Below are 27660 nucleotides of genomic sequence, written 5' to 3'. Positions count from 1 at the left end.
AAGAACTGCCTTCCTTCTTTAGTATACCAATACGTTGAACAGGGCTCGAAGCAAGCACCTTTTTTAGGCGGGAGACCTCTGCAGAGGAAGTAATTTCCTCACAAATGTTCTTCCATGCTTCTTGCTTTTTTCGACGAATGGTTTTTTTAAAAGCTGACAGCTTCCTCTTATAGAGGTGCCAGTCAGAGTCGATCCTGGAGTCCTTAGCTTTGTTGAAGGCAGTCCGCACCTCTCGTTTCAGTGAGGCAAGCTCGGGGCACAACCAGATGGTGGTGTGCCCAGATACCGCCTCCCTATGGAAGGGACAAGCCTTTTTATAGGCAAGGATCAAGGAATTGTGTAGAGACTTTGAATAGTTCTCTAGCTCGCAGCTGTCCACTGGTTTTCGTCGACCGAGTCTAGTCAATAACCCAGATAGTGTAGACCTGAACTTATCCACGTCCGTCCTTCTAGGATTGCGACTCAGTTTGTTTACGATCTTAGTGTTTCCAAGATCAAAAGTAATCCACCTGTGGTCCGACATTGACACAACGTCGGAAACCCTCCAGTTGTGGATTGATTGTGAGATACTCTAGTGTTGTCATTCGCACTACGCCAAGCCGTTGAGTGAGCGTTTGAATCACAGCCGATGACAAGTTTCCATTTACCTACCCTAGCGGCTTCAACCAGTCGCACCAGTCCTTCGAATGGTGGCAGGTTCTCAATGGGGAGATAAACGGATGCCAGCAGGATGTCTGTTTCCTTACGGTTGACAGCAGAACGTATCCTAACGGTCGTCACGTCTATGTCCGTGAATTGGGGCAACAGATAGCACCGCACATGTTTAGGTACGTAAATGACGACGGTTCGAATCTTCCCTTCCCTGGGGCAGCTGAAAATAGAACCGCTTAAACCACTGAGTCCGCAGACCCTGAATATATATACCCAGTTACTACTACACATATGGTTCTTTAGGACTCTGATATAATTTTACGACACTTGTTGTGATCAGTAGTTACCTTACCGATCTATGTTATCGATTACACTTTAACAATTTTCTGTGAAAATGAAATATGAAAACGTAATGGAATAGAAAACACAAGCACAAATGAAATACAAGGTCAATAACTGAACATTATTGAAAAAGAAAAAAAAAGAAAAGAATGGTTGTTTATGACAACTATTTCCCGATAAAATATTTGAAAAGGTCAACCTGCCGAGCCAGCAAGTGCTCGTTAAGTTTACGCCTGAAACGCTGCTCACTCCACAACTTAATTTCAATTGGTATTGAATTATAAATACTAGACACAACATAAGAGTAGGATCTTTTAAAAATATCTAGACGATGTTTGATGGTTAAAGTATGCCTGTGTTTAATGTTAAGGTTGTGGACATCGGTTCTAAACGTAATTTTATTATACAGATAAGGAGCAGATTTATGCATAATAATTCTATAAAATAAACACGCAGAATGAAGCTCCCTAGGTCGTGACATACTCAACCAACCAACCCATCCACCCCAAAGTATGCCATATCCTCTCGTTCCTTCTGATGCCAAATATGAAACGAAGACATGCATTTTGAACCCACTGAATTCGGCGAATATCATTAGCATCAATGCATTAATTATAAAGAGCATCGCCAAGATTGAAAACAGAGAGCACTAGTGCTTCACATAAGTGAGCTTTAAGTCGGCAGTGTACCATATGTCGATTATTATAAAGTAGCTTCAGAGTGGAGTATGCCGAGTTAACAAGCCTACTGATATGTTTTTTGTTAGTAGTGTAGCGCCTTGTAGAACCAGATGAAAACTGTTTGACAAAGGTAAGTCATCTATCAATCTGCCACCGCTGGGCCCAAAAGTAACCACTGACGATTTGGAAGGGTTAACCGTTAGACAGGGCCGAGAAGCATATACTGCTAAATTGTTCAAGTCAGTACTTATCCTATCCACTGCGATATTCACTTCATCAGATTTAAAGCTATAAAATATTTGAATATCGTCAGCGTATATATGATAATCACAATGTGTCAAGCAGGAGCAAAGCTGAAACGTATAAATCAGGTAGAATAAAGGCCCGAGGATAGAATCCTGAGGTACACCCAACACAACACTTGAAAAATCTGAGTATGAACTATAATGGGTCACGCACTGAAATCGATTACAAAGGTAACATTTGAGCAAAGAGATGGCTGAATTAGATAACACTATATAATGTAAGATCGAAAATAAAGTTTCGTGATGTAACGTGTCCAATGCTTTTGAAAACTCCAATAAGACAAGTGCAGTGAGACATTTATCGTCTACTCTCCTCAATATGTCGTCAGTGACATCCGGAAGTGCAGTGGTGCAACTGAAGCCAGGACGGAATCCAGACTTAGGTGGGAGGATATTATTTTCGGTGACAAAAGCTCGTAACCTCTCGGCAATAAGCTTTTCTAAGATTTTTTAACCTAAGATCTTTTAGACCTGTATGGTTTATATTTTTTGGGATAGGATTTTTAGGATATTATCAAAACAATCGTCCATTGGTCAGGAAACACGGAAAATTCCATACAAAAATTCATGATGTGGCATAAGTAAGGAAGAATTGTTGGACAACATAGTACTAGAATTTTTTTACTAATTTTATCATTACCAATTGATTCAGTTTTAATGGAAATTATTAACTGAGCAATCTCCTCTTCTGATGCCAAAGTAAAATTTAGAGGTAAAACGATTCGATGATTGTTATAGAAATCTTGCAAATCACGATCACCCGAGGAATTAATCTGTGTCGATTGAAAATAACAATTCATTTGATTATCTGTACCCAAAGTGTCCCATATGTTTTGACGTCTGATAGGAGTAACACCCAGGGATTTAATGGAACTCCATAATTTACAAGAATAGTTTTCATTTCAATTACCGTCATTTGATTATAATGGAAGCAATTTTCCAGCGCCTGAAAAATACACAAAGATACGGTAATTTTTGTTCACCTTCCTTATTTCCTGATTATGAGTCTTCACTCAAGGGTTAGTGAATATGGTGGAGCAAAATTAAAAGATTGATATCATTTTCCCAATGATTCGACAATAGAAAAAAATTCTTTGAATTGTTATTAAAGGCATCCATTGCTTACTAAATTATGAAACAACAATTCAATTACGTGCGCTCAACTTCAATTCAAATTGTCAGAACACCCAAGTATTTCAACTATTTAGAAGCGATAGATACATTTCAAGGGAAATGATTAACTTCTTAAAGACTGGTAATAAACGAGATCATCTGTCATAGACATATCTGTCATAATAAGCAAGGAACAGACCATGGGTTTTCAAATATTTTCATTGTAATATATCCTGGACCATACAAATGATCTAAAAATATCTTTTAAAAGAACATAAAATGCTCTTTCAAACAAGACCAAAAACATTCAAATCGGTTGAATGCTCCAGGAGATATTACTCTGTAACTATTTGAAAACGTATTTACCTTCCACTCCCTTATAATAATAATAATAATAATAATATGACTTTATTGTATCCCATATAAAACAAATAGAAAAAATATATATATATACATATATATATATATATATGTATACATACACAACAAAATGTATAACTAAATGAATATGTACATAAATGTATGCATAATCTTGAAATTATAATAACTTAAACAATAAATGAAAACAACGATACCCCAATGTGTTATCGTAAATTAAAATTTAAAAACATATACATATATTTACCCATATCGAGATCCAAACGGCGGGATCCAGAAAAATCTGCTCTATCCAACCGAATAAACAGAAAAGAAAAGAAAAACAAAAGAAAAGAAAGAAAAGGAACTGACATCCGCTGACTGCTGACAAAACATTAGTCTCCTTAGTTCTGTGCGAAATCGAGATAAAGACAACTGTCGCAACACAATTGGTAAAGATCCGTATGATTTGTAAATGTGATACGTAAACGATCGCTGGGACATTGAAGTTCTAAATCTCGGCGGATAGAAACTCATTCCCGACCTGGTTTGACGAAGCTGTGGTTTAAATATAATTTTATTATATAGATATTCCGGAATTCCAGAGACCACAATTCTGTGGAATAGAACCAAACTGTAAAATTCCCTCCTGTTGCACATACTCAACCAACCAGCCTCTTTAAGTTTATAAGAAATTCTCTCAAATTTTCGAATTCCATAGATGAATCTAAGACAACTGTTTTACACTCTCTGTATTCTTCGCGAAGTGACCACATCAATAGCGCCATGATATATAGCAGACATAAAGTTAAAATGTGGGAGCACAAATGCGTCACACAAACTTATTTTCACTTTTATGGGCAAGTATGACCGATGCGGATAGAGAATTCGCAAATTGCAGTAAGATCTTTTAATATACATGGCAATTTGTTGCTTAAATCTAAAATTATTGTCCAAAATCAAACCAAGACACTTAACCTCTGAAACTCTTTTAATTAACGTATCATTCAACTTAATAGCCAAGTCAGGAGCAGCAACACGCTTTTGACTACTAAAGTACATCCACATAGATTTTTCAGGGTTTATTTTTAAGTGATGGTAAGAAGCAAGAGTAAATATTTTTTCAAGATCTTTGTTTATATTATATTCAACAACACCACTATCCGCATCCACATAAGAAGCGTACAGTTGTGTATCATCTGCATAAGAGTTAATCTTACAAAACTGAATAAATTTGCTGAACTGCGAAGTATATAAAGAAAACAAGATAGGACCCAACACAGAACCTGCGGAACACCGCTTGTTACTGCCAAATCACTAGAAACAGAATCGTCAATCCTGACCCGCTGTGTGCGATCACTAACATAATCACGTAAAATAGATACTGTGTCTTCAGTAAATCCCAAATATCGAAATAATTTACAAATAACAGTGTGGTTAACAGTATCAAATGCCTTAGAGTAATCCAAGAAAACTACGGCGGTATTCATTTCTCTGTCAAGAGCAGTCAACAAATCATCTGTTAAATTCAGCATTGATGTAGTGCAGCTATACCCACGCCTAAAGCCCGATTGCTGCGATGGGAGTAAACCCTTCAGTTCCACATAATCTGTCAACTGTATCTTCATAATCTTTTCTAAAATTTTGGAAAGCACAGGGAGCACACTAATAGGTCGCAAGTCGCCATATTCCTGCGGGTCACCCCTCTTAGGCAGCGAAACAACCACAGCACGCTTGCATTCCATGGGAAATACATGTTCAGTTAAGCAACAGTTTAGTATATGAGTTAAATATGGCAAAATAGTTGGACAAGACATTTTGATCATGTCAATGGAGACACCATCCGCTCCAACTGCAGATGAGGCAATAGAATTAATCATCTCCAACACCAAAGAGACCTCCACTGGTTTAAAAGAAAAGTCATTTTTAAAACTAGAACTATCATAGAGATCTAAACCAGACCCTTGGAAGTCTTTAACAATTTCTTTGACACTATCCACAAAATATTCATTAATCTTATCAGGAAACCTTAAATTTGACGGCAAGGTAGCATCTTTATGTGATTTAATATTCAATGACTTCAATTTGCACCAAATTTGCCCTCCATGATCAGGGACAGCAATGGAACCGAAAAATGCTCTCTTCTCATTTCTTACAGCTGTAGTAGTTAAATTCCTAAGAGATTTGTAGTATTCCCAATGAGCTACTTCACCCGAATGCCTAAATCTAGCTTTAGCCTCATCACGAAGTGTAATCATTAACTTAACATTATCGGTCATCCAGGGAGCAGGAGGCTTAATAAATCGATACCTTTTTATAGGAGCATGGTCATCAAAGAGGTTAATTAACGCATTTGTGAAAAAAGAAACCTTCTCATTAATGTCACCAATATAAAATACATAATTAAACGGAATTGATCTTAAGTCTTGTAAAAAAGAATCATTATCAATATACTTTAAGAGACGCAAAAATTTAAAAATTGGAGATTTTTTAATTGTATTAATCCTTATGTCACAAAATACCATATCACGATCAGAAAGGTGACACGGGAGCACACCACTACGAAGTACCAAGGACCTATCAAATGAAATAACTAAATCAATAAGAGAAGCCGTATTCAGAGTTACTCTGGTAGGATGTTCGATGAGCTGCTGACCTCCAAGAGAATCAAGCAGACTTAAAAGATATTCACTATCAACATTATCAATATTCATTATATTAATATTAAAATCACCACAACATATAATCTTGTCAGTAGTGCTTAGACAACTAGCAACTGAATTTTCGAACTCATCCAAAAAAAAATCTGTAATTAACCGCAGGTGGCTTATATACGCATCCAACAAACAGATAATCACATCCATAACGAATCTTCACCCACAATTGCTCAATTTCTACAGAAGATGGGACAATAGAAAAACTCAAATTATTACGCAAGATAATACAAAGACCTCCCCCTCTGGACCCACGATCGCTACGCACCACATTATATCCGCTAACAAGAAAAGTATCGCCATCCCACAACCAAGTCTCAGAGAAAGCCAGCACATCGACGTCAGTATCAGCAATCAGCTTCACCAGGTCATCAATTTTAGATCGCAAGGATCTAACATTAAGATGAATTACTTTGATAAAATTGCAGGCCATACCATAAAAAAGAAAAAACAAACTTCAAATGAAAAAAAAGGTAATAAAAATAAAATAAACGGAAAAGAAACAAAAAACGAGAAAAGAGAGAAAAAAAATCCTTTCTTCTTACGCTTAGTGTAAAAATATACTACAATATATATTTATACTACAAAACACAGTTATGGCTCAAAATTAAACATAATTATTGATTATTGCTTATAAGTTCTGTTCCAGAACAAACAATCTAAAAACAAGAATATAAAAAAAAGAGAAAACAAAAGCATTCAACAATTAAATCCCTTTCCCTTCTTCTACTGTCTTGCCAGTAAAAACGTATGCTTATATTAAAACATGTTTATAGCTCAAAAAATTAACGTAATTACTGATTAGCAATTATAACGTCTAGCTTAAAAAAAAAACATCAAAAAGTGAACCTATTTCTTTTACCAGTTTTATCTTTATAGAATAATGCACCATCGATCGACCAAACATTCATCTTTCCGTATTCATTCTTCAGCGATTTCATACAATTTAATCGATTATGGGTGAGATCCTCTGCCACACTGTACATCGATCCTCTCAACTTTCTTCTCGCTCGCAATATTTCTTCTTTAATCATGTACCCTCTAAACTTAATTAGAATACCCCGAGATTTACTTATATTGAAATCATCGCCGCGTCGTTGCCCCGAGCGTTGTTCGAAGAAGCTGGCTTCTTTCCTGTTCTGTGACGCCTATCGATATCCGTAGTTGCAATGCTGACGCCCATCTGTTGAGATAGCACGTCCTTCACAAGTGCGACGACATCCTCCCCATCTTTCTCCTCCACGCCAAATAATCGAATGTTGTTTCTCCGGCTGTACTGTTCCAACTCGTCAACTTTTTTGGTATACTCCATCTTCATCTCTCTATTTTCCCTCTTCAAATCAACCACTTCAGTTTTTAATACGTTAATTTTCTCTTCATATTTACTTATAATCTCCTTCAATTGCTTTTCAACCATAAAAGTTATTGCAAAAGATATTTGCTCTAAAATTACCTTCTTTTGAAAAGCTTGAACGATTATCTCCTCAATTTCCACCGTCTGCGACCGTGACAAAACCATTATTAATTGTATTATGTCCAATAAATATGAAAGCGTTGAAGAAACAAAATAAACCATGCACAGGCGTCGTCTTAACACTATCCAGTATCACTCACTATTAACAATAACTATTTTTGGTGGACAAAACCGATATACTTTGAAAAATAACTTGAGCCACATACACGCGTGTCATCTACTCGCACGCCATCATGAATCATTATCACGACAGATATGAGAAATATTGCAAAACAAATGCGATGCGGTATTATCCAAGCTCTAAAATGACGTTGTAAATGTTATAGCTCATCATCTAACTTTTTGAGATAGTAATTTTATGTTTATCAATGGCAGTTACGCCCCCTAGCGGTCGAGTTACGAACTTTAAAATAACTTCCAGCTATTCCTCTTGCCCACTTTGCCTATAAGAATTTTTTTCACAAACCGCTAGGCCCTGCCATTATTGAGATCATGCCTGTCCGTACCTTTGTCGGGACACCCAATCGTATCTACAACTTTTAGATAACAACTTAGGCACGTCAACCTCGAGAGATGGGTAAACCACGAATCAACTTGATCATATTTTGCTAGACTAAAGACATGGACCCAAGTCCTCGACTGCAGAAGCTAACATCGACTCTAGCTGCTACTTAGTAACAGAACTCTCAGAGTTCAACTATATGTATAATGCAAGAACAGGAAAGGTGAAGACAAAAATAACAAGGTATAACGTCGAAAAACTGAAAACCCCTGAAATATCAGAGACATTTACATCTAGGATGGAACAAAGATTGAACCGGGCAAATGAAGAGGAAGCTGGATCTACTGAGTTAAATAGGTGCTGAGGTGCCGACGAAAAATACAAGGGAGCGAAGAAAGAAAAGAACAGAGTCTACCTAAAAATGGTAAGGAGAAGAACTAGAATTAACATAAACATACACAATGATCAAATAATAGAGATCTTGAAGAGATGGAAGCGTTAAACAGAGAGCGAAAATAGAGTAAGTTTTATAAAAACGCTGGACTTAGCAGTACAAAAATTGAATCAAAGAGAATTGAGAAAGGTTATTCCTTCTACTACTCCTTCTCTCCATCTCGCGAAACCAGCCCTTAATTCAAATTTAACTAACTACACTAATTTTGCCGATTCTATAATCCCTCTAACTTCAACGACTCGATTTATATAAAACTCAACTTGACCATTAATAAAGTCGCTATTTTCTTGCTCGACACTGGATCGGATGTCATAATTTTGAAACATGATCATCCAAACGGAGACTCGTTTATTGACGGTAATAATAAATTCAAGAGGTATTTTCCATCTATTGCATTATATCAAAATAAAATGAATAAATCAATTATCAAATTTACATACTGACTTTGAAGGTTTAGACTATCTAATGTCACTTAGTCTAGAAAGGTTTCAGTCGTTATCATCAAAATATGTTAGTGTCATTATTCTTATATCTTTTAGAGTATAAATTACAAAAAATATCCGATTTAACATTTGTCGTAAATACCTTAAATTTTAGTTCATTCAACTCCATATTTAATAATACATTCTGGAAAGCATCATTATTTCCTAACATCAGGTGAAATTTCAAAACGAAAAACAGTTATCATTGAGAATTATATTGTAACTAAGTTAAATTCGATTTTTTTTATTTACACAGACTCGTTAAGACTTAAACCGCCACTAAATACAATGATCAAATAAGACTGTCCACCAACACTACTTTTCCAAGCACTTGACGCCAATATTTACTTGCTTCCCTTCCACATCAACTTGTTTTCGATGACTGTGGGGGAAGTTAAATATAACTTCACAAAAATTTTACAAATATTGGTTTAACACTGTTTCAGATCAATCGAGTTTTAGGGTATTGTCGTTCAGTACATTTAATATTTTGTGGAATTTATTTCTGGTTTTATATAAAGCCACTTTTTTGAATGAGTTTTACATCGTAAATTTTGAATAAGGTAAACAATTATTACTTTTAAATCGGTTCTGTTTAAAACTTTTTGATTTATTTATTTTTATTAAATTTTTGAAACTAGACAACTTTCTTCTATATACATACAGTGTGTTAATTAATTATCGTACCCGACGTTATCATTACAAATATGCAACCAATATCACAGTATTGGTATTGCAATACACGATTTGCATATTTGGTTACATACTTGCAATAATGCCGTCGGGTACGGTAATTAATGAACACAATGTATATCTATATCGATATTAACTGGAAAATATATACATATATAATGACACTTTACGTCGTCATATTAACAGAATTGCCAAACATTTCATATAGATAATGTTAGATAGATAATGTTGTAAAAATTGCTCCTGGAAAAAGCTCTGGTTGACAAAAATGAATAAATGAAGACGTTATTGATGATATCCGAGCGCTCATTTGGAGAAATGAATCAAAGATCATAAAAAGTTGACAGTCCTACGATTATGTTACACTGATGTGTAAAACAATACATTTTATAGCTTATAAAATTAAAAACGCATTTTTTTATTAAACTAATTTCCTGTAATTGGTTCAACGAAAATCTAATCAATAATATTGTATTGAACTAGACATTTTTCTCTAACTGAGGGCTGGTTTTACACGTATTTTCAACGAGGCACAATTACTTAAAATACGAGTGTTGATTGTCAAATTATAGAATAGTTTTCCTACTAATTCCTGCAAATTATTCGACTACAACTCATTTCCCTATTATTGATAGTATTTTAATTTTTCTCTGTTTCTACGTAAGTTATTAATACTAATAAGTTTTTCAATGAATCATAATTTTGGAATCCCAACGAAAGTCTACTAAAAATGGCTCTCAACAGGAGTTCCAAGAGATACAGAACAATATGTAACATTGAACAAGGAAGTAAAGAAAATAGTTAGCAAGCAAAAAAACGAAACGTGAGATGAAATTTGTAGGCGAATAGATAATTATATGGGATCAACTAGAACTGGAGATGCATGGAGAATCATTAAGAATGATTGACGTAAAGACCAATCATAGAAAAAACTAGAATAAAAAGGATTACAATGAAGGAAAGAATCACGTCAACAATTAGTTGAGTTACTAGCTCACATATTTAATAACGTCGTAAGAGGAAAAGACATACTAGAAGAATGGACTACTGTATGTATGTTTATACGTTAGTAATATTGTATTATACAATGTATGGTAGAATCATAAAAGAACAAACTGAAAACGAATACCAAGAGGAAGATCAATACGGCTTAAGGGTTGCCAGATCGTCCACCAAAATATATCTAGATATGTATCTTCACACATAAATAAACCATTCAAAAAAGAATGGGGCTAAATATGAAATCCTACCTTGTATTTATAGATCTGGCAAAAGCATGGAAAGCAACCAGTTAGGAATGTATATGCAAAATCTCTATAAAAAATATAATGGGAGTGGTAAAGATCGAAAATGGACAGATCATTTCCCTGACTCTGTTCCCTTTAACTAAAGGACTTAACCAATGATGCTGTATAACGCCGACACTTTTTAAAATATTTTTAAAGGAAGCTTTAGGAAAATAGAGGAAACGATGTTCTAGTATGAGAGTTTTCACATTATACTTCGCCTAGGACCAGGTGCTAATGGCCGAGGATATGATACAATATGAGGACTATAGGCTCTCTATTAACTCGGAAAAGACTAGATATCTGGTGGTGGGTAAAGTGTGAGAAGATTTGCCTCTAGAGGGTAACATTATTAAAAACGTAACATCCTGTAGATACCTGGGAGTGCAAATTACAGACAAGGGGGATAGCAGTGAGGAAATAATTAGTAGAATGGGTCAAGCTAAGGTAGTAATAAAGAGACTGAATAAAATAGATCACAAAAGAAATAAAATGCGAATACCTAAAACTCTGGTCGAAAGTGTAGTGCAGAGTTATGGGAAGTGAACAAAATTATTGGCGAAGGTGCTGCAGAAAGACTTGAAGATTGAAGACAGAAGATTGGCATAAGTAAATTAGCGACAATTGAGGTAAAGTAACTTAAATGATACGGACATGCGAGGAGATTGCCGACAGAGAAATTGCCTAAAAAAATCATAGAATGGGTGCCACACTATGGAGCGAAACGTGGAAGGCCCAAGAGAACTTGAAGAGAGGATGTGGCAGAGGATATAAACTCCACGGGATTGGCGTAAACGAAAAAGATGGATGCTATGGTGCGAGAAGCATTTTGAACTGTAATTAAGGTCGCTTAATGATAATAATAGTAATAAGGTCTTAAACAGGTACGGAATTAAACCGAACGCTATTTATAACATACATGGATGAAATAATAAAAAAGTACAAAATTGTAATTACAGAAGGAGCTTTTGCGGATGATTTGATGATTACAGCAGATGAACAGAAGGACTTACAGGATTACAAGACTTACTTCCTCTACCCACTTTACTTTACTTTGAAGGTAACTTTATTTTAGTTTACAAGATTATGTAATGATATGAGCAATCTATTAACAAAATAGAAACATTGAAAGAGACGAAGCTAAACACATTCAAAGTAATACAGAGTGTCTCAGCGAGACATGTCATTAGAGGTTTCTGGGGTTCTGGAAAAAAAATTTGAGAATTTAGACTTAAGTATTATCAATTACGTTCTCTTCGACAAAAATATTTTCAGATTTCTAACACTTCCGGTTATACCGTACGGAAGTCGCCACCTACTTTATTTTTTAAATGGAACAGCCTGTATATTTTTACATATTTGAGTTTGTCTGTTTCCAAGGTTTATAAATAACTTTACTTTTTGCAATTTGATTCGGCCGTTCTCGAATTATTTCAATTTTTCTAGAAAAATCTGCTCCAGCAGACATTTGTTCAAAACATCAGAGAACACTCGATTTTTGGGATATCAATTTAGGATTCAGAACATGCATAAGCAACATGATGAAGTATGTTTTGGTGCCAAGAACAACTGTCTAGAACGTTTGGTCACACGTTAACTTTTCGAAATTTGGAAGTACCATAACTTAATTTTTTTAAATGGCACCCCCCATATTTTATTACTTAGTCGTCTCATTCTACATCTATTATATCCCATATGTCCTAACATTAATAGTTTAGGCGATAATTAGGGTTTTTTGAAAAATACACACATATCATATGGATATTTAGCCTACTGTGCCATGGAAAACAAGACTTCTGAATGAATTGTTGTCAAAGACTCACTTGTTTACTTCACTTGATGCATGTGAGCTAATAATTATCTGTTAGGTCCCTTAATATTGCTACTAAAAAGAGTAAAAATCGATAACAATAACGAAAATAATATTTACACAAATCAAGAAATTCTTAATTTATTTTTTATACATAAAAAGCGCGACAAAGTTCGTAGTATGATTCCCAGATTTTCTTTGGCAGCTCGAATTGAGGCGTTGGGACTGGGCTCGAAATAAGCCAAGGTATTCACCTCTTCCGCTGCATTATCTACTACATTTTTGGTCAGTTTAGGACGTGATTAATTTGTTCAAAATGCAAAAAATTTGCTTCTATTCTTCTAAATTTGCCTTTTGTAATCGGAGGTGAATGTGGATAGTTCACAATGAGTTGTCTAGTCTTTGACAACAACTCATTGAGAAGTCTTGTTCTCCATGGCACACTAGGCTAAATATCCATATATGTGTGCATTTTTCAAAAAACACTAATTATCTCCCAAACTATTAATGTTAGATATAGACGACTAAGTAATAAAATATAGGGGGTGTCATTTAAAAAATGAAGTTATGGTACTTCAAAATTTTGAAAAGTTAACGTGCCATAGTAAAGTGACCAAACGATCTAGACAGCCGTTCTCGGCACTAAATATGGCTTCAAAGCTACTGCATATAATTTATTAGCCTCTTACCTGGATCAGAGAGAACAACAAGTGTATTGGAAAGGAATACACTCAGAATAGAAATCTGTGGGGACAGGTGTACCTCAGGGTTCTATGCTTGGGCCTATACTTTTTCTGATGTATATAAACGATCTGCCAGAAAATGTGAAGGCACTTTCCATTTGTCTCTATGCAGATGACACGTCTGTTATCAACCAAGGAAATAATATTCAACAACTTAAAAATAAAACGCAAACATCATTAGCCGATGCAAAAAAATGGTTTGACATGAACAAAATGATATTAAATGCAGATAAAACCAAAATACTAACTTTTTCTACAAAAAGAAACAAAGACACTGAAATTCAAAAGATAAATTTTCTACGCATTACGCTGTCCGAAACATTAACGTGGTCGGACCATGTAACAAACTTAAAAAGAAAATTATTAAATTCAATACAGGGTGATTCATTAGCTCTATGACAAACTTTGGCAGATGAAAGGTGATGCGATTCTAAGGAAAAAATGTTATATGAATATGGGTCCGATTCATTTTGGTTAAAGAATTACAAGCCTTTGAAAATTTTACACAGTTTAATAGGCAAATGAAAATGTAACATAAAAAATAAGTTTAAAAATTACGAAAATTGTTCGAAATGTCCGCCTTCAGCTTGAATGCACGCTTCACATCGACGAAGTAAAGATTTGCAACAATCGCAACAATAATTATGAAACACAAATACAGAGTTGGCTGTGATAACAAAACTGAGTTCTTTATGTCAAACATTTCAATTCACTCTATTCTGTGTGTTTCAAAGTTTATAACTGTCAGAGTTTTGATCGAAAACGAAAATGCATGTATTTACGACTGAAGAATATGCAGATATTATTTTTGTATACGGGCTTTGTAACGGAAACGCTCGGCAAGCAGCAAGAGAATACCTTCGTAGGTTTCCAAATAGACATCAACCTGCCCATACACCGCTCCACTACATTCCGTTCGTCCCCATGATGTGAATGTACAAAATGAAGAACGTGTTATTGATTTAGTACTTGACGACTCTTCAATTAGTACTCGGCGTATAGCGAGCATGTTACAAATATCCCAAAGTTTTGTATGGCGTGTAATGAATCGAGAAATGTTACATCCGTTTCATCGCCAAAATGTTCAAGCATTACATCCTGGAGATACTGAGCAACGCTTAGCATTTTGCTAAGGGATTATTCAGCAACATGCTCAAAATAATAACTTCATTTCCCAAGTTCTGTGGTCTGATGAAGCGTGTTTCACTAGGGACGGCATAAATAATTATCATAACGAACATGTGTGGTCCTTGCAAAATCCACATGCAATTAGACCAGGAAGATTTCAGCAACGGTTTAGTGTAAACGTTTGGGGTGGCATTTTTAACAATTCTTTGCTACCTGTACGGGTGATAAATGAACGCTTAAATGCAAATATGTACAGAAATTTCTTGGGACATAACCTTTTCGATTTTATCGACGACGTACCACTTAACATCGTTCAAAATATGTGGTATCAGCACGATGGTGCACCACCACATCGAGGAAGAGAAGTCATCGTTTGGTTACATGAACATTTTCCAAACAAATGGATTAGCAATGGAGGTCCAGTAGTCTGGCCACCACGATCCCCAGATCTAAATCCGCTGGATTATTATTTCTGGGACACATGAAGCAGCTTGTGTACCATGTAGAAATTACTACCCGTCAGCAACTACTGGACAGAATTCAAGATGCAGCTAATAGCATACGGAATGATCCAAATATCATACGTCGTGTGATAGAATCTTTACTTCGTCGATGGGAGGCGTGCATTCAAGCTGAAGGCGGACATTTCGAACAACTTATTTTTTATGTTACATTTTCATTTGCCTATTAAACTGTGTAAAATTTTCAAAGGCTTGTAACTCTTTAACCAAAATGAATCGGACCCATATTCGTATAACATTTTTTCCTTAGAATCGCATCACCTTTCATCTGCCAAAGTTTGTCATAGAGCTAATGAATCACCCTGTATACTGTATAAAGGTTATATCTAAAAATTTACAGACAAATGAAACAAAAAGCGTCTACTTCGCTTACTTTCACAGCATGGCAACGTATGGCATATCTATCTGGGCAGGGTCAAATGATATGTACGATATATTTAAAATGCAAAAGAAAGTGATACGGATCTTGTCTGGGCTTGACTATATTGGAAGCTGCCGAATATTTTTTTAAACTTTAAAAATACTAACTATGCCAGGTTGTTTCATACTTACCTGCCTAGTTAATGTTCATACGAAAAAAAACACATTGCCAAAGAACGAAGATCTACATATCTACAATACGCGCCATAGAAGTAGTCTGTTAATACCATGTCACAGAATCAAAAAATCCCAGAATACTTTCAACTATATATCGGTCAAATTGTACAATGCATTGCCATCAAAACTAAAAGAGTTGAATAACAAAAGGTTCATACAGACAGTTAAACGAATATTATTGGAAAAAGAATATTATTCAACTGAGGAATACCTTGCAGACAAGAACTTTCCCAATATATAAATACTGGGTTGTGAATGAGTTGTAAGAAAGGATATGTAATATTTTGAGTCTTACGAACTGTATATTATTGACGAGAATAATGTATCATCATACTTATTCAATAAAACTATTATTATTATTATAAAACATACTCTATTATGTTACTTAAGCATGTTCTGAATCCTAAATTGTTATCTCAAAAATGGAGTGCTCTCTGATTTTTTGAACAAATGTCTGCTGGACCAGCTTTTCTAGAAAAATTCGAATAACGCGAGAACGGCTGATTCTAATTGCAAAAAGTAAAGTTATTCATAAGCCTTGAAAAGAGACAAATCCAATTAAAAAATAAAGTAGGTGGCGACTTCCGGTATAACCGGAACTGTTAGAAATCTGAAAATATTTTAGTCGAAGAGAACGCAATTGATAATACTTCAATCTGTATTCTGAACTTTTTATTTTGGCCAGAACCCCAGAAACGTCTAATGACCGGTCTCGCTGAGACACCCTGTATATAGACCAATACTTAGCATAGGATGTGAGATTTGGGTATTTACAAATAGAGAAAAGAACAGAGTACAAGGGAGTAAGATTAAATATTCGCAGGGTTGTGTGAGTGATCATAAGTGATAAGATCGGAAACGTCGATATAAAAAAGGAGTTAAATATTTAATCAATAATGAGTTCATCGAAAATCGACAAAAGAATTGGACAAATAACCCAAGGAAGAAAAAGGAGAGGAAGACCAGGGCAAACCTGGGGCGGGGTAATGCGAGGCATAATCTAGAAGAGAAGAAAACCCTGCAAGAAACTAAAAGATTGGCTCGGAATACGAAATAAATTCATTCTAGAACAAAAAATGTCAAAACGAAAATGATAGTTCAGAAAGAAAATAGTACGCCTACACCAGTAATGGTAGATGTTGCCTTTCCCGTCTGTGTATGTTTAAGATACTGATTAAAACACTCACTTTTAATAACTCGCAAAAAAAAGCTTTTATAAATACCTAATTCATTACTACTTTCGATTAACAACTCTACAGCGTAACAGATTTTGTTTTTTCTATATTAATTTTTGAAATCTTCTCCATTTAAATATCAGTAAAAATCACCTCCTTAAGTTTGACAATGTTATTCAAATACATCTACGTATTAATATTTTAAAACTAACATAAGATATCACATGCAAGTAAATGGAATATAATGTGGGGGATTCCATTTACTTACGAGAGATCGCTACACTGAGAGAAATGGATTGTACTATGCACTAAAAATATACTATAAGAAAATATAATATTTAATACGTATGTGACAGCGAGACGAGATTGTACGGAAGCATATAAATATAATGAATATAATACAATGAATTGCTGCATGTTTAATATTTTTTCTATAATATGATTCGTACAATCTATTTCTCTCAGTGTAGTTGTCTTGCGTGTAAGTTAAAAATCAGATTGTTGTTTTTCTAAATAAAAAATTTATACTCTCTCAAATATTCATTCCCAATGGCTATCGAACGTCGGGATATAATTCACTACACAACACCGTCAAAGGATACTACCAAATAAATGCTTTATGGCACTTTGATCATTTTATACTATCAAAGATGAACACGAGAGTAATGAAAAAGATCACCTATACCGAGTTTTAGTTCTTTTCCACTTTATATAAAACTGTCGAGATTTGAATAAAATTTGGTCGATGACATAAAAAGCATTAAGCTTCACTCTTATCCAGAGATGAATTATTTCAATATACATTCTCAAATTGAATCCGCGATATAGAAAATGCGGAAGGGCGAAGAGTGTCTGTCGTGAAACGCAATTCAGCCGGGAGTCGATTGTTCAATATTTCAGGGCATGAATTTGAAGAGATAAAATATTTTCATTGTATTTTCTTCGAAAGTCTCTTACGGCCGCAAATGTACGCTCGGATAAAGTTTCGACAGCTCTCGGAATATGGAACGGCGGGCGACGAAATAATGGGAGGGAAATGCAATTTTCAAGACGACCGCCAAAGAATGGACGAAATTGAGGGCATATTTACTCAAACCAGCTCGGTAATTTAAGAAATATCAAACTTGACGTAACAATTTTTTTTATTATTATTAAATATAAGCTTTCCTTAACTTTCATGTCACTCATTATCATTATTTTACGTTCCAAGTTTACAACAACTTAAAACCTGTGTATTCTCACTTATTTATCTAATTAAATCCTTAACGAAACTTCATTCTGTGTGTTAATAGCAGCGCCTTAAAGACCCGACCGCTCTAAAGAACATTTGCCCTAATAGTTCTTGCAATTTGCTGTACGGTCCTCTCAGTGAGGATAATAATCTAGTTTTCACTAGAGATGGCGATACGTACTAATGGGTGAAAATTAACCGGGGTTAGTCGTGTATAGGCGCCTTTAAAAACGGTATTAATTTAAGGAAGGGTGCGCCCAGAAATACGGGGCGGCAACTTTAAACGAGTTCACGACTCCTCCGAGGTAATTAATAACATTTAATGGGGAAAATGGGCCGGAAGTTCGCTCACGCAGTAAACTTGTTACATACATCAGTAAGGATCTCTTGAAGAAATTCACGTGAAAGACGAGTGTGCGTGAGAGAAAGCGGAACCACCGAGGATTAGACCGTATTTCAAGGGTTGTATTCGAAATTTGCCGACGAGTTAATTAATAATCTTGTAAATTATAAAATTACATTGTGTTTTACATTATAAAACACAAACAAGCTAATATTAATAAATTATATAATTTGCCATCAAAATTATAACGATGCAACTGAAATACAAATTGATATCAGGATAACATTACGTTACATAAAAATCTCGTGAATATCGGTCATATTTTGTTACAAATTGGCCGAGGTCATTTTGAGTTCATTACGATTTGATTAACCCGTCCGATTCCAAAGCAGAAAACAGAATGCGCAACGACCACTTTAATTTTTCAACTATAACGAGCTGAATTATTCGCGCGAATTGGGAAAACGGAAAGCTTACAATGGAACACCGTGAATAATGATCGGCTCTAACGGTTTTAAGCCCGTCTATATTATTTCGAGTACAATTTATATTGTTCGAAAATCGGGTAGGAATAAAAATAAAATAATAAAATTGGTACAAAGTTATATGCTCGCGAGCACCATAAAACATTTGTGTAATCCATTGTTCTTCAGAGTTCTCGTATCATTTGGGAAATTTGTTTTCGTTATTTTTACAAATGCTTTATCTATTTTTTATTTTTATTTTAATATTTGTATATCCGGGGATGCTTGTTATAGTTGTATATACAGGATTTAAAACTCTACACTAGATTTATTGTTATCAAATAATTCAATACACATCGAACAAAAAATTTTAAAAAAAAGTACTTCAAATTAGATCAAAAAATTGATACTCTTACATAAAGTCAGGTTTTTCAATTCCACTGTTTTCTGAATGTGATTGGCGATTATCTCACACAAGCAGTAACTGGAACTATTTCAGGCGTGGAGAATATATACATATATCTTTTTACATGTTTAATACTGCATATATTTCATTATAATTAATATTTTTTCCTCTAATCAATTCTGAATCTTTTCTGAACGTTTTGAGCTATTTTATCCAACTCACCCATATTGTTGCTGTATTCTGGAATTAATCGAACCTGTAGAATACCAATAACTAATTTTTAATGTTTTAGGATACCACGTGTTTGTCTTTCTGTTCCCTCATATGCAATATTGAACTCCTGGGAGCTAACGAGATGAGGTGGAACGGGTATGGCTAACAAACAAGTGGTGACGGGTACAAAAACTTGCACTATGACATGCAAAATGATGAGGCACCATGTACATATGATCTCAAATGAATGAAAATTGTAACCGTCGTCAACGCCATCCGATGTCACCGTCGATAACTAATTCTACACAAATTCAAATTTAAACAACCTTTAAGGCGGCTTATATTTCATTTTTTTTTGTATTCATCTTTGATTAATTAAGTCAAATTAAGTGATGTCAAATATAAATGATATTAATAAATCAGTTAATTTTTTTAATAAGTGTAATTTATGAGTGTAATTTTGTAATTAAGTGTAAAAAAGAGTAAAAAACATTTAAAATTTTTTAAATGATAAAAATGTCGGTTATTATTCCTTGCTGTGTACCATCTTGCGATGATAGACATTAAAAGGTAAATTATAAAAATTATTAATTAATAGAGCATAATTACTTTCATTCTGTATTTCTAGATATTATTTTCCGACCCTATTATTCGAATGGCTTGGCTCTCTGGAATACACAATTCAAAATTATTTGAATTAATTAATGATAAGCGTCTAAGTAACTATTGTGTTTGCCCCAACTATTTTGCAACAATGTGCAAATATGTTGAGAAAAAATTGAAAAAGCTACCTACATTATGCTTACTAGGTAAATGAAATTTTGCATAAAAAGTTAGTTTTTTAATCTATATATGTTTTTTAAATCATTTAGATTTGTAAGAAGAAACTATAAATAATTGCTTTTTGTCTCCAGAAGATCAACCAACAGAAGATACTTCAGGTATGCTGCATGGTATGAAATTAATTATTTAGTTTCATAATTCATAATTATATAATTCAATATATACCATATTATATATGTTTATACCCCGACATGCCATATATATATATTTATACCCCCACATATGTATGCCCCGACAAACTTCCTGGTGTAACTAGTTTAACTGTTATGTAAGTCTATCCTGGATGTAGTAAACAACAAGGTTGCGAAGTTGCTTCAACCTCATTTTGTGAGGAAAATTCTGTCATTTCATTAGAAATGAATGGGAAACGGTTCCACCTAAGTGATGAAAAAGAAATAATTGGTAAATACCATAAAAACTGAATAATCATTCTTATTTAAAATTATCTTTATTTTTGTAGATAAGAAACGGAGGAAATTACCTTTTACAAAGAACTGCAGCAATTGCAACCTAACTGGAGTAAAAAAGCGTTGTGTCGCGCTAAGAAAAATGCCAGAATAATAAGGCAAAAGATAATACAATTGAGGAAAAATCCTCAGGTATTGGTGAACCTCAAATATTTGAATAAAGAAACTAGAAATTTCTTTAGCAGCCAGTCCCGAAATCAGAAAAAAGAAGTGCTGGCTCTTTCCATTTACAAACAAAGTGGTAAAGGATACCGGTTCTTATCAAATTTCTTTTCATTACCATCCAAGAAGACGCTACACAAACTGTTAGGGTAAACAAAATGTAACATTATTCTATTTATTGAACTAAAACTAGAACTAATAATAGCACTATCACTAGAACTAACACTAGCTAGAAACTTTCGAAGTGATTTCGAGTCGTCATCGATAGTGCTACTATTAGTTCTAGTTTAATTACACCGGCCGTGAAAGCCTTCGTACTTATATTCTATTTATGTTACCAAATTTTATTAGTTTTGTGAATAATAAATTATTATGTTGAAATTAGATCTTTCATTTAAAATATATTTATTTCCTTTTTTCAAAGCAATATTAATTGTGTTATTTTTAAATTTGGCGGTTAAAGTTAGTCCCAACGATCTGGCAACGTCGCTCGCTTCGCTTCGATGCGCAGTGAACAATGTTGCCAGATCGTTGGTTAGCCCAGTTTTACACCATTATCCTAGTCGAAGTTGGTTTTAATCTATGATTAGTACTCTGCGGTGACATCGGATGGCGCTGTACGCAAGGTACAATTTAATAAGGTAGTTGGCCATCTCTATCCTTCCTTGTCTCTGATGTACATGGTGAAGCACTTATACTCAGTAAAAAAATCAAGAATGCTCTGATAGAACGGGAATTTCTGAACGAATGACGAGAGCAAGATTGAACACAAAATACAGAAAAACCACAATTGTGTAATGTTACGCACCTACAGAGTCAAGCGAGCTTGAACAGAAGCAAGCTTTTTGGCGATTTGCTTCTCTTGATGGGAAACTTTAATACTAAAGTCAGTGTGGAAAACGAGTACATCGAAACGCTTATAAGCGCTAATAAATGGAGACTCATGTATTAGGAGAACGAAATGAAAATGGAGATCTCTTGATCGAATTCTTTCTTAGCAATTGCGAATTTTGTAGCATCCAAACGTCTTGGTCTACAAAATGGCAAATGAGAAGTGAAAAAGGCAAATGAGAAGGTAGTGAAAAATCTGAAGTCGAAATTAGGTTTGGATACTTTCTTAAAAGTCGTGAATATTATTTAGTTTCAAACAGAAGGAGAAAACAGTTTAGGAGATGGTATATTTGCTTTAACTAAAGAACCAGAAGAGACTAATTTAGTTGTAGTATCGATTAATCGGTGATTTTTGATATCTACTAAAATTGCAAATTTTTCAAGGAAATCAACTCCAATAATAGGTTTATTAACATTAGCTATGGTAAAAATGAATGGAAAATTTCGTCACAAATTTAACGATACCGTTAACATCTTTTTACCATAGGTAAAATGTATTGGAGAACCATTTGCAGCTGAAAGAGAAGATTCTGTATCTTTTTGTTGATTATGAAAAAATTTGCGAGATATAACGGAAATGTCAGCTCTTGTGTCTATTAAGAAATGAAAGATTTTGATTATAAAAAATAAAAAGACGTGAACTTATTTGATTAATTGATTTCTTGTTATTATTATATCCTAACCAAAGATCCTAACTGATTATCCATTGAAACGTTTACTCATTTTTTGATTCGGATTTAAAAGGTGATTTTGATCTATTATTGGCAGGATTATAAAACTTGCACCATGATCCTTCACATTTAAAGCTTTATTACCAAACCGTGCATGATAAGAACAAATTGACGAAGAGCGTCTACGTGAGTGTGAACGATGACGTGAACCGGAATGTGAAGTGTTATGACGATAAGTGCAATGAGAACAGCATTGCGAAGAATTAAAATTATTGAATTGTTTTTGTAATGAATTGATTTGACTTTCTATTGACACCTCTTTTTGAGTGAAGTTATTAAGAATTGACTGACATGTCAAAGTGAAATCTGAAAAAGCTTTCAAAATATCAGAATTATTAGTATTGGGTGAATTATTTGGTAAATGATTTACACCTGAGAGTCCATATGTGTGAGTGGATGAGCTGTTCATAGAGTCCCAAATTTTATCTGCAATATTTAATAAATCAGTAACATCATTCTTTCCAGACGCTAGAAGGGCAATGCAATGGTGTTCGGCAAACTACGTTTCCAGAGTTTGATCAGCAAACATACTTCATCATACAACACCAGCAGTAGCTAACATACTTCTAAAAAATCGGACGGTTTTTGCGTCCCCATCTCAGAATCTGACAATAAATTAATTAATGTTGTTTTTAGAAAATGGTACATATCATTTTCAAGGGGATTACTGATTACATCATACATTTGGGAAATTACATCGATTGGTAAATTTACAATAACTAAATTATATTTTGATTTATCATTAACAATTCTCGAAATGGTGAATTGTGCCTCGACTTGAGCGAACCATATTTCTGGTTTGTTGACCCAGAAAGGAGGTAATTTCACATGTGAAATATTGTCTATTGAGTTGTCACCATTGCACTGATCGTCTTGTTGCATTTTAAATAGATGAACGTGAGAAAGATAATAATTAATTTTGAAAAATATCGAATTTTGAAGCGATACCTTTGACTCTAACTATTCTATGAGAGAGAAAATAACGTAACTCACCAACAGCTTGTATACAAAGAAAAATGACGTTGAAAACTTGAAATCTTGGGTAACTTTTCTAATGAAATGTTGAAAGGACAGCTGTCTAATTGGAAATTCGGTTTTCTTCTGGTAGACTTCGGTTCCAGGTTAGTAACGATGTGCTGTCTGGAGACTTGTAGTAACGGTGGTGCTTTTCTTTGCCGGTTTATTTTTCAGATGTTGATGTGGCGCTCTATTACCCGTAGATTTCCGATATCAATTAATAATTATTTATGGAAGGTTAGTGTTCGTCGGGGTCACCAATTTATAGAAGGTTATTTATATTTTTTATAGTAAAACACTTTTTATAATGTTTGAAGATGTTTTTGTTTCAAAAGCCGATGTTGTTATCCATAAATGTTACTTAGTTACCATTTACATAATTACCCACAGAGTAAGGCAGAGAGTTAGCTCAGCGGGAAAATGATAGGCCATTCTCTATCTCTTATTATTACATCATAATACCGATATTTTCTCTTTGTCATCTTGATAGAAATCCTTAGTAGATGGTGTACATGTCGTTAGTGATATTACAGAAAGCTGTTGACTTTGTTTAAGCGGTTTTGACATTTTATGTACATATGTCACATGTCACACAGTCCTTTTGCGTTTATTGTCTTATTTGTGCTTATTATCTATTTTTGCGTTGTATTTTTTACGAATAATTTTCGAGAATAATTATTGTAAAAATGTTTTGCATTGTGTGTGGCTGTAGCGAAGATGAAGTTGGAAAATCGCCAATGGATTTCTCTTTATTTTGCATTGAAATTATAAAATTATAACTTTTTGATTTGAGGTGCTTTTTATTGGTCTATTAAGCTGTAATTATTTTGGCTTACGCAAGCTAAATATAACTTAATAGATCCACAAAAAGCACATTAGATCAAAAATATTTCTGTATTCAAATTTTAAATTAAATAAAAGATTTGAATTTGGCGCCAATTGCATTTTTGCTTCTCACTGCCATCTACATAAGTGTTACATGATGAGTGAGAGAGACCGGTATATATTGGATCTCGCTTTCACAATGGAGTTGGCCGTCTGGTAGTAGTCTGTGTAATTACCTATTCTGAAGGTATGATAGGCTGTGGTGGCGCCACAATAATCAACTAAATTATTCTAACAATCTGGGTAGAATAGGTTTCGTTGCAGTCTTCTCTATTCATGTTATTCTCATGTCGATGAATCACTATCGCCTCTCTCGTCCGCACGGCTTAACTCTAAAGTTTCCAGTTCTAGGTCTAGTGTTAGTCCTAGTGATAGTGCTAGTGCTGTTTTAGTTCAGTTAACATATTTATACTTTCCTCTTTTCTTTCATTGTTTCGGTAAATTTTTTAGTGCTTTCTCGGGACATCAATTAAACTTTTTAAGTTAATTGTTTTTTACCGTCAAACAAATTGTCAGTCAATTATATTGTCTGTCATTTTTACGAGATAAAAAAATCAATTTTTAAGCTTTTATAAGCATTTATAATTGTGAAAAATAGTTAAAACGTGTTCGTTAGTGTTTATTTTATGTTATATTTTATGTATGTATGTAGATTTATTTTAAAATTTTGTGATTTTCGGATTTATAAAAATAAGTCTTTTAATCTTTTTTTAAAAATCTTAAATAATTATTTCTGTATAAAGAATTAAATCATAAACACCACTCGACCTTCGGCTCTGTCAAAATCACGCGCAATACGAAAATGGTCCAGAGTATTGAACCACTTCTACTTACGTTTGTTTACTTTGCCAAAAAGTATTAGAAATTGCTTTAAACGATGTGGTCTTTTTCCACTAGACCCGAGAGATTGGCCGTAGATTTTACAAAAAGCGTTCAGAATCGATTAGAAAACACAACATTGAGAGCTATCGATTCAATTACCATGGAAGATTTAAATACGACAAAGAAAGGTCTTTCTCATTTTAAAGAGAGAGATTGAAATCAAAAAATATCGATGCAGATAAAATTAGTACTGTCTTAGATTATTTGTGAGAATCACAAATTCCTAGGACCTCAAATCTAGTGACAGTGGAAACATAGCTGGAAACACTGCTATACAGGCTGATGAAGCATTAGCAATAATATTCATAGGACTTAGTTACGAGGAAGAAGAGTTTAGGAATTGTAAGTGTTCGCTCTGCTCCTAATTTTGTCATAAGAAATCAGTTAATTTCTTCAGTAGTGGTTAAGATTTCATTACTTTGTAATTTTTTTTAAGTTGATTTGTTATGTTTATAATTTTCGATTTAATAAATGAGCATATGTTCTTCTCAAGACCAAATAAAAAATTAAAGCATGAATATTTAATTGATTTTTATAAATAAATTTACTGAAAAAATATTACGAGTTGTAAAAAATAAGCTGACTGTAGACTGAAGAAATGCCGGTCGATCACTGGACTTATACTGGTCGACTCAAGGGAGGAACTGGTCGACTACTGGTATATTAGGTCCTTTTAAACCTTTTTTAGGATAATTTTAGTTTTATTTTGTCCTAGCATGAATCGGTTGTAGATTTTCAAAAGGAAATGTTCTACCTATCTTAATTTAAAGAGGTGAGTTTATTGTGCCTTTAGGTCTGTTTTTTATTGGGTTTTCAATTTGAAATATGTCTTAAGTGGTCGACCACTGGCGTGTTTACCCTACTCGTCAAATTTCTCATCAACTCGAAGTTTCCCAGAACTTTGTTTGGCGTACATTGAAAAGTAATGGTTTATACCCCTACCATTTGCAAAAGGTGCAAGGACTGACTCCCGCTGATTATCCTTTGGGGCGGCAGTTTTAGAGTAGCTAAATAATTGTTTTAGAGATTTTGTAATTTTGCATTTAAAACATTATTATTAGACGTTTCATAAATTAACATCTATTACTTCATTTAACAAATTACGTATTATCTAAAATAACAAAACTACTGAAATAATAAATTATCTAGTTTTACAGCTCCTTCAAAAATGAGGATGGCGTTGAGTATTTTAATTGTTCTTTACTGAATATCAGCGATTCTCAAAAAATGGACATTAAATTATTTAAAAAAATAACGTGCGAAGTTTTTAATAAAACATTATTAAGAAAATCTCTTCAGTTTTACCTCTAGTACCTACCCTTTTAGTCTGCTCCGTATGTTATAAATCACCCTGTATATTCCCCAAATTTCATTTTTCCAGCGTTTATGGTTTTTGAGAAAAAAAAAATTTAACCAAAATTTTCCGCAATTTTTGGAGGTGTGTAGCTCCTTAGGGGCGCCGAAGTCGCCCATTCATATATCAAAGTACCCTTAAGATTAACTAAAGAATCACCCTTGAAGTTTGTTGCAGTCATTCAGATACACCCTGTATAACCAATATTAATACTAATTGTACTAAATTCACAAAAAAAATTCTTTTTCATATTCCGTAATAAAAATGGAGCATTGCTATTTCTTTAAAATATCGATGAAGTCATAACTCGTTTAGAAATGGCGGAAAAAATTTTAAATTTACATCAAAAAATTTTAATCGTTAGACCCGTTTCAGGGTTTTTTTCATAAACTGTTTATAATGATTTTATCGCCTATTGTTATTGCTTTTAATTAAATCATTAATAATGTTATCATCTTGTGCGTCTACATTGCCGATAGTAAATTTAACTGCTGAGCCTAAAATGTTTGCTAATCTTCTCTTCTTTCTAGAGATTGATATTAATCCATTTATTTGTGTGGCAATGAAAGCTTATATCTTTTTAACGATAAAACATCTTAATATTATGATTATTTTTTTATTCATGTTATTTTTTTAAATAAACAGTAGGCATAATTATTTATATCGTAATACATTTCTATGATTGTATCTAAGTTATTTGGGTAACTATTTTAGCTGAACACCTATGCGAAGTTAGCCCCCAAT

The 27660-nt window shown here is 33.9% G+C and overlaps 1 protein-coding gene and 3 long non-coding RNA genes across 5 annotated transcripts in view; 3 read left to right on the top strand and 1 right to left on the bottom strand.

Moving 5' to 3' along the window:
• Positions 1-27660, top strand: part of LOC139429080 (uncharacterized) — a 516749-nt gene that overhangs the window by 129023 nt on the left and 360066 nt on the right. The gene's annotated exons all lie outside the window — the stretch shown is intronic.
• On the bottom strand, positions 19374-20336 carry LOC139429078 (uncharacterized). The gene is made up of 2 exons (XR_011639781.1): positions 19769-20336; positions 19374-19711 (listed from the first exon to the last, which is right to left on the bottom strand). It is a non-coding gene; the product is annotated as an uncharacterized lncRNA (long non-coding RNA).
• On the top strand, positions 20417-21537 carry LOC139429077 (uncharacterized). The gene is made up of 3 exons (XR_011639780.1): positions 20417-20493; positions 20557-20929; positions 20988-21537. It is a non-coding gene; the product is annotated as an uncharacterized lncRNA (long non-coding RNA).
• LOC139429076 (uncharacterized) lies at positions 22726-24728 on the top strand. Of its 2 annotated transcripts, XR_011639779.1 has the most exons (5): positions 22728-23166; positions 23244-23359; positions 23415-23596; positions 23670-23899; positions 23970-24728. It is a non-coding gene; the product is annotated as an uncharacterized lncRNA (long non-coding RNA). The 2 variants fall into 2 exon arrangements; XR_011639778.1 differs by having other exon boundaries at positions 22726-23166; positions 23670-24728.

Source organism: Onthophagus taurus, chromosome 2 (assembly GCF_036711975.1).
Source record: "Onthophagus taurus isolate NC chromosome 2, IU_Otau_3.0, whole genome shotgun sequence".
NCBI lineage: Eukaryota > Metazoa > Arthropoda > Insecta > Coleoptera > Scarabaeidae > Onthophagus > Onthophagus taurus.
Note: the sequence above shows the minus strand (reverse complement) of the source record. Positions and strands in the feature narration are given on the sequence as shown.